Below are 13,728 nucleotides of genomic sequence, written 5' to 3'. Positions count from 1 at the left end.
TCCACCTGCTGAGGGACTACAAGTCCCATGATGCCACTACGTCAACAGGTAGCTCTCGGGTGCCACTGGGTAGCTCTCCCCTTCTATTATTGTTGATTATGTCTGCAGGACCCAGAAATATAAAAAATGTCCCCAAAAAATGTGCTCTATTGTGACAGGCAGTCACAATAGTATGAGTGAGTATTACATGCGCGCCGCGGTATCTCTCTGTTACCTATACATGTGCTAGCAGGCTGGCCGGCATGGCGTACAGATCAATGTTATTTACAGATCTGCCCGCCTCGCGTTACCTCGACGAGCCCTCGTTAAAAATAAACGGTTTTTATTTTTTTTCTATGAGCGCTAAAAATAAGCATTTGACCCCCGGCGGCTCCGGGTCGCAGCGGCGCTGATTAAATCTGATTTTGCACGCTTGGTTTTACTTTATCCTCCTTATTATTATTTTTATTCTGCCATATGCTATTTGGTAAATAGATGTGGCAGCTGCGGGACTCCCCAGGGACCCCGGTGTGAAACCCGACGAGCCGTTTACGCGCTTCAGTCTCCGCTGATGAAACGGCCAGAAATCAACAGAATATTCCGGAAGCATCGAGGGGCCGGAGGAAGCGCGGGGGGGGGGGGGGACAATGGCGCGTGACACCGTATCGCCCCTCGATAACCGCAATCCCTTCAACTAGAGAGGAATATTATAGTGTTTCCAGATTATGGGGCCCCTAGGCACGACCTCCCTCCCAATCACTCTACCCAGGGGCAATTAATCCTATATATAATATACACATGTGATATATATATGTGATATATGTCCGGATGGGCCCCTTACACACATGATACACGTGTGATAGAACGCGCACCATAACGGGTAAGGTCATATTTACATCAAGATAAAGAGCGAGCAGAGCTGGTGTTCACCCCTTCTTGAGAGCTGATGACAGGTTAGTGATCCCTGCTTGACCACAGATGTGTCCATCAGGCCACCATACACATTAAAAAGAGACTCGGGAGTCCTGTAGGAATAATGACTTCACGTAACTCCCTGCTGGTGATGAGGAGGACGTACGCGCACGTTCACCTGCCCTGCCTCCTCATTTGGTACGGACTGTGGGTAGCACCTTATCTACTTTTCCTCCAAGACAGGCCTCGGAGGGCTCAAACTCAACTAAAAAGAAAAACGTACAAATTAAATAAAATCTTCCCGATGGCTGAGCGCCGTCGGCTCACGTCATGCAGGCAGACGCTCCGCGCATGCTCTACACCTGGATGTCTTCGGTCCCGTGGAGACTGGTCTAAGTGAAGTCTTAATTCCTTTTTACATAGTAATGACCTAATTCTACCTCTTAAAGCAGCCGGCCCTTCCTTACAACCAGGAAAGAGCCTAATGAGCCAACGAGCCCCTTAAATATTATTAATGACGTGACTACGTTACACGACTTGTGACCTTCCATCTATAATCTGACCAACGGACCAAAAGCGAGAGGCTCAGGTGTGAGAGAGTGGTAGATAAATGGAACAGCCTCCCAGCAGAAGCGGTAGAGGGAAATACAGCGAGGGAATGGATGGGGACAGGACCAATGGTTTAGGTTGGAGTCTTCGCGGCAGAATGGGGGTAGATCTTTGGGGCGCGCGCTGAGAAGTTACGGCTCGCTCGTCTGGGGAGCCGGACACCAAAGCTGTTGGGTTTATTTTTTTTTACCCGACGCTTCGGCGTAGAAATAAATAGTAATGAAGACAGAGAGATAATGGTGGAAAAATGGACACAGATGGGTGGACACAATGAGGAGAGAGTGAAAGAGAGAGGGCAGAGGAACAGATGGAGGAGGTCCATGCCCGATGTGGAGAGAGAGGTCCACGCGAAAAGGTCTAGCGGTAATTAGATTGGACGGCGTGATGGCAGACTCCATTAGACCCTTATTACGATAGGAGCCTGCTGTCACCGTTTGGCTGCGAGGGTCCAGACAAAGACAGTCAGGGGGTGAGAGAGAGCCGTCTTCAGCAAGGAGACTGCAACGAAACAAAGAGCGCCCGACGACGGGGAGACCTCTTCAAATCTGTCATCGGAGGCAGTGACAGATTGGTTATCAAGCATGGGGACCTTCTGTCACCTAATGCACACAAAACCTGGACTCGGCAGAGGAAGAGGGGTGGGAGAGGCGATACGGTGGGGTGGAGAGAGGAGGGGGGAGAGTACCGTCTGCCATCAATACACGTCTACTGCAAACACAGAGGTACGAGAACAGACATCTTTACACAATCGCATCGATCCGCTCCACACCGTCTATACATCACTACAAGAAAACGGGCTTGGCTTGGAAGGGTTAAATCAACACCAACTGGTTAACCGTTTCAGACCCGGCCAAGGAAGTTATCTGCGTTCTAGACCAATAGGCTTACTGAACGCTACAGGTTTATTAATGGACCAAACTCTGAGCGCCCTTTAAAAATTTCAATTATACATATATATAGGGAATTATTTTATCCCGACAATAATCTAATAAAATAAAAACAATATTTCATCATTTATTTATTTATTGCAAAAATAACCCACACGAATCCCAATTTATTTTAAAAACTCTGTTATTAAAAAATAAATTATAATTATTTTTGAGGGACCGGCAGTGCAGTTCACAGATATTTTTATATATATATTTATTGAAGAGGAATTCAGGACAAGCGATCTGATTGGTGGAACGGAGTTTAAAGATCATCAGGAAGGACTACAGGTCTCAGCGCGCACGTCTCGGAGCAGAGAAGAGAGACGGGATGGGAGAGAGGGAAGTTTAGTTTAAAGGACGAGAAATGATAGAACAAGAGGCCAGAATCTAACACTAGAGAGCCAGAGGATCGTAGATAAGTGGGCAGCCTCCCAGCAGAAGTGGTAGAGGGTAATACAGTGAGGGGATTTAAACATGCGTGGGATAGGAATACGGCTCCTGAATCTAAGACGAGACCAACGACTGATTAAGGGGCCGAGTGGGGCCGATCTGCCGACAGGTTCTATGTTACTCTGCTTCTGGTATCGTCGGCTGATGAGCTTATAATTCCTAAACCTGTTGTGGACGTGTTATTACGGAGCTGTCCGTGTTCTGTCTCTCCGTATTCCGTCCGTTTGTCACTTTTAACCCTGTGAGTGATAAAGTTGTAAGAGCAGCGCGGCGTCCTTAACATTGCGAAGGTTTAGGAAATGTATCCATTTTTTCATTATCTGGTCAAATCTAATCAAGAAAAAGTGATTTAACTTACAGATATTTAAACAACTCTTTGCTGAAGTAGATCATTTGCATACGGGGGCTGATCTATGTTATACCCTGCACAGCCAATGTATAGGACAACATTCACTTAAAGGAACAGTCACATTATACCCTGTGCAGCCAATGTATAGGACAACATTCACTTAAAGGAACAGTCACATTATACCCGGCGCAGCCAATGTATAGGGCAACATTCACTTAAAGGAACAGTCACATTATACCCTGCGCAGCCAATGTATAGGACAACATTCACTTAAAGGAACAGTCACATTATACCCGGCGCAGCCAATGTATAGGGCAACATTCACTTAAAGGAACAGTCACATTATACCCTGCGCAGCCAATGTATAGGACAACATTCACTTAAAGGAACAGTCACGCTGGGCGAGGCGCAGCCAATGTATAGGACAACATTCACCTAAAGGAACAGTCAAGTTATACCCTGCGCAGCTAATGTATAGGACAACATTCACGTTATACCCTGCGCAGCCAATGTATAGGACAACATTCACTTAAAGGAACAGTCACGTTATACCCTGCGCAGCCAATGTATAGGACAACATTCACTTAAAAGAACAGTCACATTATACCCTCCGCAGCCAATGTATAGGACAACATTCACTTAAAGGAACAGTCACGTTTTACCCTGCACAGCCAATGCATAGGACAACATTCACTTAAAGGAACAGTCACGTTATACCCTGCGCAGCCAATGTATAGGACAACATTCACTAAAAGGAACAGTCATGTTATTCCCTGCACAGCCAATGTATAGGACAACATTCACTAAAAGGAACAGTCACGTTATACCCTGCGCAGTCAATGTATAGGACATTAATTTCCCATGTTTGGTTGCATCCATTCTTCGGGACCTATAGGCATGGAACGACTGCCCTTTAAATCCCTAATTCACTAAGGGCTGACACAACTCAGTCTCCCGATGACGCTCCCCAAATCCCCTTTGAGACTTTTCTTGACTTTCTCAACTTTTGGCTCAGAAGAAGATAGAGGGGGTGAGAGTGGGGATTGAAGCACGGGGCCCCGCTGGGTATTTAGGGGCCCATTCAATAAAAAACATGCATTTAAATGTACACAATCTGGGGCAAGCAATGTATGAAACCTGCCAGTAAATACCCCAGACAGCGGAAGGAGGGACAGACATCCCGGTGGCAGACGGACAGACCGTGCTAATGAAGAGAAGACGCAGTCGGTTCGTCTGGCTGCGACATCACAAGTGACACGCGGCGTGTACCAGCACGGACAAGACGTGCGGGCACATTACAGACGGGGGAGAGGGGCGCGTCTTGGCAGCCGGCGGGGTGACATATTGCGCACGCACACACAGGGGAGCTCCTTTGGTCTGTTCTGTTAGGGAGAACAGACGGCTTTAACCCTTAACTTGCCGGAACAGCAGGAGTCACACTCTACCTCCGCTAACTGCAGCCAATGAGGTGCAATAAACACAGTGTTAACTCTTCCCTGCCTGGTGGCACACAGCTATTCACAAAGCTCTCCTTTGCCCTTTGAAATGCCCAAATAAGCATGTGTGTGACTGTCGTCTTCCATGGCTCTGGATCAGACATGGATCTCTTTAGTGGGCATTGGTGGTGATGATGATGATGAAGTTAACAACACTGAAAGAGTTGTGGATATATGGAGGAACCTTCCAGATCCACTGGATACTCATAACTATTGTGGACATAAAATAAGAGAAATGCGTAAAGCATAAAAGACAATTCTGGTGCAAAGGTGACAACCAGATAAACAGAAACATTGCATTGGTTGCCATAGCGATTGCGCCAAGCTATAAACCTCCAACAATGTTTTTCATCTGGTAGAAGAACATGATCAGACTACTCTGTATGTGCAAAGATCAGCTTGGGCGCAGTCACCATGGAAACCATTGGAACATTTCGGCAGAATCACTCTGTTTTTTTTTTGTCTCTTATTCTGCAGGTGAGTGAGGGAGAAGGGAGTGGAGGTGAGGAGAGCTAAGCCGTGGAGAGCGAGGCAAGGAGAGTGAAGCAGTGGAGAACGAGGCATGGAGAGCGGAGGCAAGGAGAGTGGAGGCAAGGAGAGCGAAGCAGTGGAGAGCGAAGCCGTGGAGAGTGAGGCCGTAGGGTGCTCAGGACGTTACTAGAAGATACACTTTTAATGTTTGTTTATATGATTGCAACAAGGAGCAGGAAGGATACAGAGTGGGATATCGAAACAAATGTATCCACAACAAAGGAAACGGCATCAGAAATCAACCTGCTTATGTATAATTATATATATATATATATAGAAGAATATTATTTTTAACAGCCCACGCCACTGCTTGGTGGGGATTTCTATAGAGACATTCACTACGGGGAACGCGGCTAATGGCATTTAATGCAAACAAATTGTAATACTGAATAATAATTTATCTTAAGAGTTTTGGGGGGCCGAGGCTTCATCAGGGTCTGGACATCTTATCAGCCTTTGTTGGGTGGGGGGGGGGTTACTCCACAGTCACAGAGCTGCCTCCCAGCAGAGGTTGGTAAATTAAGTGTGAAAAGCACATTTGGGTTTGAAATGAAGGTATCAGGAATCTTAAAAAGACGTCCAAGTGTCAAATAGGGTCAGTGGTTTAACAGCCGCCAAGAAACCAAGTGGGTTTTAATGCCCCATAAAATCCTGCACGCTGCCGGCATTAGGGGGGATAAAAATGAAAAGTGAATTATTAATTCCCAGCATCGGCTCCTAAAACCCGACGCGTGACGACTAACGATCTGTTAACACAACTTCCGTTCAACACAAGAGAAGCAATGAAGAACTTTAAAAACTACCCCTGACCCGTCAGCCCTCGCTTCTGTGTATTGTGTATGATTTGTTTTAAAGGGTTCTCTATTGTGTTATTGCCCAAGAAAATGAGATAAGCGGTCATATCAAGTATCTCTGTTTACTTTGGCCAGTTGCTCTTTGACTCCCCGCTCTCCTCCTCTGATGCCCCTCTTTCCTCCCCAAATGTCCCTTTCTACTCGTCTAATGCCCCTCTTTTCTAGGAGGTCAGAATGTTTGCTGGGCCCTAAAAGCCCCAATAATCTGTATAGACAGCTTTATAAGTTAAACGGGGTAAATAAAACCAATTGTTCTTCTTCTTAATGCCCCGCACAGTTACACAAATACCCAGCAATAGGGCACAAAGTCACATAAAAAGTCTGGGGACCCCACCCCACGTCCCGCACAAACATCGGAATGATAAAACCCTGTCTGTTTATCCAGCCCCTCCAATAGATTGTAAGCTCGGGTGAACAAGGTACCCCTGTAGAGTTGCACTAGACAAATAGATGTAAAATGTTAAGCTATTGGAGCCCTGATGATCTCACCAAGGGCAAGAACCCCAAAAAGTTTAATAATAATCCATCCCGGGGTACATGCAGCTCTGCCCCCACGTTCCCGACTCATCCCCGTTGACATGATCTTAACGTGGCACGGCCCCGGATCTAAAGATCTGGCTGGAGTGTCTAATAAAGGAGTTAGTGGACCCTGTGGGTGTTTTTAAAAGCTGCACCTGTGGCCCACTTAGGTTGCCCACCTCTGTTTTAAACTGCCGACCCTGGCTCGGAGAGGATTATCGTGGCAGGAGGACTTTATGGCACGCGGCACGGTTATGCAGTTTGTGCCGTGTACCTGTGCCGTGCCATGCCTCCTCTGTGCTACGGCTGGCTCTAAGCCTTGGCCTGCGGCCACCTACTCCCCCGTAGTACCGCGTTATGGTCAGGTTAAGCTGTCGCTGCCGGTGCCTTTAATGTGACAACTTGCAGAGAGTTATCGGCAGGCAGAAATGGCAACCGTCCACCAGCTGCTTAACCCTTCAACACGGCAACTGCTCACCGCTTTCCGTGGCCCATGACGTTGGGTTGCGTTCGGCAGAGAGAGGGATACTCTAGTCTATGGTATTCATTCATCTGCTGGGGGAGAAATGAGAGTCCATGACAATAAATTTGTGCGTCTTTCTTGCCCCCTGCATAATTAGCCGGTCCGAACAAACATGTGGGTCTGGGTTCCTGGGGTCCACGGCTGCTGAGCTGTACGGCTCATTTGATCTCTTTTGCATTTTATTTTATTCTCCTTAATTTTTAATCATAGCTCCATCATGAATTTGGGGTTTAAGTTGTTCTTCTCTACCTTTGCTATAACCCCGACTGTTTTCTGATTGGGTACTGGAGAGACACCGATAATTCATATTCAGGTAATCTGGATATTTTGGACTTTGAGAAATATTTTTTCTTAAAGAAAAAAAAACACTTTGATGATATCGCAACGAACATCACGCTAGGAGAACTCATTGACAAGGCCGGCAGGGTGAAGAATGTAATCGCAGAATATATCGTACAAACATAGAACCTGCCGGCAGATCAGCCCCATTCGGCCCGTCTAGTCCGCCCATTTTCTTTCTGTAAAGACTCAAACCTTAATCAGTCGTTGGTCTCGTCTTAGATTCAGGAGCCGTATACCTATCCCACGCATGTTTACCACTCTCTAGGTAAAGTAAAACTTCTTTAGAAGTGAACCCATCAAATATGTCTCCCACCTCCATAATTTAGAAGTTACTTAAAACCAACGTTGCACGCATGATCTCTTTGGAGACAGAAATGCAATCAAGGAAAGCTAGAGGACTTACCAAGATTTAAGGCTAAAAATCCTCACCAATTAAGCCACTCCCCTGAGGATCCTGCTCCGCCCACAAAGTCCCACGGACAGCTTTAATGCCTAACCCATTAGCACATTTATTCTGCGTATCGCATTTAGCTTTATATGTTTACTGGTAGTAAAGTACAAGCAAATAGCATCCTGAGGTTGCTACGGCAACAAATTGGTCTCCAAAATATGGCTTTTTATGGTACAGTTGTTTAAATAAATACTACCGTACAGATAAATACCTAAACATTTATCTAAAATATAATTATATATAACTATATATATATATATACACACACACACACATATATACACATATACATACACACACACACATACACTCCCACGTACATAGTGATTGGCTGACATTCAGAAGAATATCACGCTGCTCTGTGTATAATAGGAGCTTCTAAATATTACCCTTTCATATTTTTTTACACTTTATTAACGTGCAGGACCATACAAACTGATGTGGAAATTAATAGTCACACTAACAATTTTAGGAGCCAACTTGATTTCTTTTTAGCAGCCAGGTAAGGATATGGAATGCAGTATATCGCAAAAAGTTGGGCGCGACTGGTAACTCTTTTTGAAGCTACTTCTCTCCCTGTCTGACCGGCCAGTATGTATATAATGTCGTATCTGGCCAAACTTCCCATTCGATACCGGTTATCACAGAACATTTCTATTATGACAAAATAAAGATAATCATTTTCAATTTCTGTTTGCTGTAGTTTGAATCAAATAATATAACTATTTAGCCGAGCACTCGATATTGTTTGTGTTCTTATCTACCGTAAAGTTCTGGATTGCTATGTAGAAAATATTGACATTAACTCAATGACCACAGCTGCCCTGGGTCAACCTTTTTGACCTTGGGTGAACTTAACTACAAGTCAAGCATCCCTGTCAGTAAGGAGAGAAGATCATCGTCACTCCAGCAGTTATAGATTAAAACTCCCATCATGCTTAAAAAAACATTTTCATATCAGCTGAGATAAACCGCATTATACAATACGTCTTGGTCTTGTCGGGGGTTCTAGAACTCAGGTGACAACACTTACATCTCTCTGTGTGGAATTAAGGGGTTAAGTTTAGCCGGTATTGTGACGAGTTGTTGTAAAAATAAAAGCAGATGGGGTTACAGAGAGAAAGAGAATAAAAGAACTTTAAATCATTAGCTATGCATCCAAAGAGGCTTGATACACAGGACATGCCAGGGCATCAGCTGGCAGGGGTCCCCAGGCTGTGTGCGCTGCTCCCACTGGAAGGCGGCATGTCACCCCCGGAACCCTTCCTCACTTCTCGCCGTCTCCTGTGCCGGCCGGCAAGATGCCCAGAGAGAAGCCCAGGATCAGCTGGGGAGACAGCTGTGGTATAGGCTGAAGCACAGCGAGCGCAGTGACAGAGGGGGCTAGGGAACACATCCCAGAAATGGAGATGTGAGATCCCAGTGGGAGTCAGGACTCAGGTGACCGAGAGGTTAAATCTCCCCGGTATACCGAGTGACAACGGCACACGTCTGTCTGCCAAAGTTATTTGGTTACATGTTTAGTATGTAACTTTCTGATTTATGCCGCAGCTATAAAATGATGCACATCGGTTCACGTTCAGCTCTCGGAATCACTCTGCCTTGGCCATTAATAATGGTTGTGTGCGTGTGCGTAGTGTTGTGTGTCGGTGCAACCGTTATGGGTTGTGTTTGTGTTCGTATGGTTTTATGTCATTGCAAGGGTTAAGAGCAGTGAGTGTGTGTGTTGTGTTGTGTGTCATTGCTAGGGTTAATGAGTGTGTGTGTATAGTGTATCAGTGCAAAGGTTAAGGCTTGTGACTGTTTGTATATAGTGCTGTGTGTCAAAGCAAGGGTTAATGGTTGTGGGTATGTGTGTAGTGATGTGCGTCATATAAATGGTTAATATTGTGAGTGTGTCAGTGCAAGGGTTAGTGTTCTGTGAGTATAGTGCTGTGTGTCAGCGCAGGGATTAACGGCTGTATATGTGTATAGTGCCGGGTGTTGTGTATGTGTGTGTACACTGCTTTGTGAGTGTATGCATAGAGTGCTGTGTGTTACTGAGAGTGTTAAATGTGCGTGTATGTTGCCAGAGCAAAAAGTAAATTGCGTGTGTACGTTGCTCTGTGTCAATGCAGGGGTTAACCGTGTCTGTGTGTCGTGTTCTGTAAGTGTCAATGCAGGGGTTAACCGTGTCTGTGTGTGGTGTTCTGTGTCAATGCAGGGGTTAACCGTGTCTGTGTGCGGTGTTCTGTTAGTGTCAGTGCCAGGGTTAATTGTGTTTGTGTATGGTGCTTTGCGAGTGTCGGTGCGAGGGGTAATTGTGTTTGTGTATGGTGCTTTGCGAGTGTGGGTGCGAGGGGTAATTGTGTTTGTTGCTTTGCGAGTGTCGGTGCGAGGGATAATTGTGTTTGTGTACGGTGCTTTGCGAGTGTCGGTGGGAGGGGTAATTGTGTTTGTGTACGGTGCTTTGCGAGTGTCGGTGCGCGGGGTAATTGTGTTTGTGTACGGTGCTTTGCGAGTGTCGGTGCGAGGGGTAATTGTGTTTGTTGCTTTGCGAGTGTCGGTGCGAGGGGTAATTGTGTTTGTTGCTTTGCGAGTGTCGGTGCGAGGGGTAATTGTGTTTGTGTACGGTGCTTTGCGAGTGTCGGTGCGAAGGGTAATTGTGTTTGTTGCTTTGCGAGTGTCGGTGCGAGGGGTAATTGTGTTTGTGTACGGTGCTTTGCGAGTGTCGGTGCGAGGGGTAATTGTGTTTGTTGCTTTGCGAGTGTCGGTGCGAGGGGTAATTGTGTTTGTGTACGGTGCTTTGCGAGTGTTGGTGCGAGGGGTAATTGTGTTTGTTGCTTTGCGAGTGTCGGTGCGAGGGGTAATTGTGTTTGTGTACGGTGCTTTGCGAGTGTCGGTGCGAGGGGTAATTGTGTTTGTTGCTTTGCGAGTGTCGGTGCGAAGGGTAATTGTGTTTGTTGCTTTGCGAGTGTCGGTGCGAGGGGTAATTGTGTTTGTTACTTTGCGAGTGTCGGTGCGAGGGGTAATTGTGTTTGTTGCTTTGCGAGTGTTGGTGCGAGGGGTAATTGTGTTTGTTGCTTTGCGAGTGTCGGTGCGAGGGGTAATTGTGTTTGTGTACGGTGCTTTGCGAGTGTCGGTGCGAAGGGTAATTGTGTTTGTTGCTTTGCGAGTGTCGGTGCGAGGGGTAATTGTGTTTGTTACTTTGCGAGTGTCGGTGCGAGGGGTAATTGTGTTTGTTGCTTTGCGAGTGTCGGTGCGAGGGGTAATTGTGTTTGTGTACGGTGCTTTGCGATTGTCGGTGCGAGGGGTAATTGTGTTTGTGTACGGTGCTTTGCGAGTGTCGGTGCGAGGGGTAATTGTGTTTGTGTACGGTGCTTTGCGAGTGTCGGTGCGAGGGGTAATTGTGTTTGTTGCTTTGCGAGTGTCGGTGCGCGGGGTAATTGTGTTTGTGTACGGTGCTTTGCGAGTGTCGGTGCGAGGGGTAATTGTGTTTGTGTACGGTGCTTTGCGAGTGTCTGTGCTAGGGGTAATTGTGTTTGTGTACGGTGCTTTGTGAGTGTCGGTGCGAGGGGTAATTGTGTTTGTGTACGGTGCTTTGTGAGTGTCGGTGCGAGGGGTAATTGTGTTTGTGTACGGTGCTTTGCGAGTGTCGGTGCGAGGGGTAATTGTGTTTGTTGCTTTGCGAGTGTCGGTGCGAGGGGTAATTGTGTTTGTTGCTTTGCGAGTGTTGGTGCGAGGGGTAATTGTGTTTGTGTACGGTGCTTTGCGAGTGTCGGTGCGAGGGGTAATTGTGTTTGTTGCTTTGCGAGTGTCGGTGCGAGGGGTAATTGTGTATGTGTACGGTGCTTTGCGAGTGTCGGTGCGAGGGGTAATTGTGTTTGTTGCTTTGCGAGTGTTGGTGCGAGGGGTAATTGTGTTTGTGTACGGTGCTTTGCGAGTGTCGGTGCGAGGGGTAATTGTGTTTGTTGCTTTGCGAGTGTCGGTGCGAGGGGTAATTGTGTTTGCTGCTTTGCGAGTGTCGGTGTGAGGGGTAATTGTGTTTGTGTACGGTGCTTTGCGAGTGTCGGTGTGAGGGGTAATTGTGTTTGTGTACGGTGCTTTGCGAGTGTCTGTGCTAGGGGTAATTGTGTTTGTGTACGGTGCTTTGTGAGTGTCGGTGCGAGGGGTAATTGTGTTTGTGTACGGTGCTTTGTGAGTGTCGGTGCGAGGGGTAATTGTGTTTGTGTACGGTGCTTTGCGAGTGTCGGTGCGAGGGGTAATTGTGTTTGTTGCTTTGCGAGTGTCGGTGCGAGGGGTAATTGTGTTTGTTGCTTTGCGAGTGTTGGTGCGAGGGGTAATTGTGTTTGTGTACGGTGCTTTGCGAGTGTCGGTGCGAGGGGTAATTGTGTTTGTTGCTTTGCGAGTGTCGGTGCGAGGGGTAATTGTGTATGTGTACGGTGCTTTGCGAGTGTCGGTGCGAGGGGTAATTGTGTTTGTTGCTTTGCGAGTGTTGGTGCGAGGGGTAATTGTGTTTGTGTACGGTGCTTTGCGAGTGTCGGTGCGAGGGGTAATTGTGTTTGTTGCTTTGCGAGTGTCGGTGCGAGGGGTAATTGTGTTTGCTGCTTTGCGAGTGTCGGTGCGCGGGGTAATTGTGTTTGTGTACGGTGCTTTGCGAGTGTCGGTGCGAGGGGTAATTGTGTTTGCTGCTTTGCGAGTGTCAGCGCAGGGGTTAACGGCTGAGAGTGTTTGTGTGTGTCAGATGCCTGTCTGGGCGCGTGTGTGTTCAATTTCAGGATGGGTGATGTTATTGCCACAAGCTCATTAGGGCGATATTGTTTTTTAATCAGTGCCATGGTAACCATGATGCAAGCGTATATTCAGCACCTGATCCTCTGTGTGTCACCCTCCCGCCCCCCCCGGTAACGTCTCTCCCCGCGAGGCCTCACAGACCAGCTGGATGAGGGTGCTGGGAGGGAGAACTTGGTACGGGTCTGGTCCAGCTCTGGAATTCCAGCCTGGCCACTGCTGGGCAATTAGTAGGAAGAAGAAGATCATTAACGATGGGGTATTTTTGTTTTATTATGTCTTAAACTGTGTTTATTTTAGATTTTAGAGTCCAATTTTTTTAAGACTTCCTGCGGCGAGAGGTCTAATGGTGGAACGCCACGGCGCATGAATCCCAGAAGCCAAACGCTTTTAACGATAAAGCCGATGTAGTCCACTTCTCTGCGGCCGTTTAAAAGGTCCTTAAAACTAACAATTTAAATTAAAATATGTAATTATCGACTCCACTAAATTAAATGAAACCCGTTTGAGATGGCAGTGCTGTTTCAGCAGGCGAGGGGGAAGAGATTTTCTGATGCGCTCTTTACTTCCTGTTGTGTCTCACAGCAGACCCCAGGTGTAAAAAAAAATACTCCTCCTCGTCCGATTAATAAAATGCAAACTATATATATAGAAATATATACACAATAATCAGTAAATCACTTTAGCACGGGGTATGCCTGAACAGCTAATGCAGTGACGTGTGGCCCCACTGCGCCAACACGCCTCGGTCCCTAAAGGATTGGGGGGCAGCACTCCCATCCCATTAGGCTTAATTGTAGGTTCCTTCCACCTGTTCTGAGCTCTGAAGATGCAGCGTGTGATCCGACATCGAAGCGCATCAACCCAGCAACCGAGGCCACACGTAGAATCCCACCGCAGCCACCAACTACACGGCAAACACAATCAACATCAAACGGCTTTAAAAACCAATGTTCCGTTTTTTATTTTTTAGATTTATTTAATCCTGGGGGCAGTATCGTTTTGAGGTTCCAT

Source organism: Spea bombifrons, chromosome 9 (assembly GCF_027358695.1).
Source record: "Spea bombifrons isolate aSpeBom1 chromosome 9, aSpeBom1.2.pri, whole genome shotgun sequence".
Taxonomy (NCBI): Eukaryota; Metazoa; Chordata; class Amphibia; order Anura; family Pelobatidae; genus Spea; species Spea bombifrons.
Note: the sequence above shows the minus strand (reverse complement) of the source record.